The sequence below is a fragment of the Brassica oleracea genome, chromosome C8 (assembly GCF_000695525.1).
Source record: "Brassica oleracea var. oleracea cultivar TO1000 chromosome C8, BOL, whole genome shotgun sequence".
Taxonomy (NCBI): Eukaryota; Viridiplantae; Streptophyta; class Magnoliopsida; order Brassicales; family Brassicaceae; genus Brassica; species Brassica oleracea.
The window spans coordinates 14,383,386-14,383,788 of NC_027755.1; positions in this window are offsets into that span (position 1 = coordinate 14,383,386).

Here is a 403-nt window from a genome sequence, read left to right on the forward strand (position 1 = left end):
TGTTCGTGAAGAAGAAAGATGGTAGCTTCAGGCTATGCATTGACTACAGGGGGATTAACAGAGTCAACGTGAAGAACAAGTACCCTCTTCCGAGGATAGACGAGTTATTGGACCAACTCTGAGGTGCTACTTGTTTCTCCAAGATTGATTTAGCTTCGGGATACCATCAGATTTCGATTGCTGAAGAGGATGTCCGTAAGACAGCCTTCAGATCGAGATATGGCCACTACGAGTTTGTGTTCATGCCCTTTGGATTGACCAACGCCCCTGCAGCCTTTATGAAGATGATGAATAACGTTTTCAGAGATTACCTGGATGAATTCGTTATAGTCTTCATAGACGACATCTTGATCTACTCAAAGAATCAGGAAGAGCACAAGGACCATCTGAGAAAGGTTTTGGA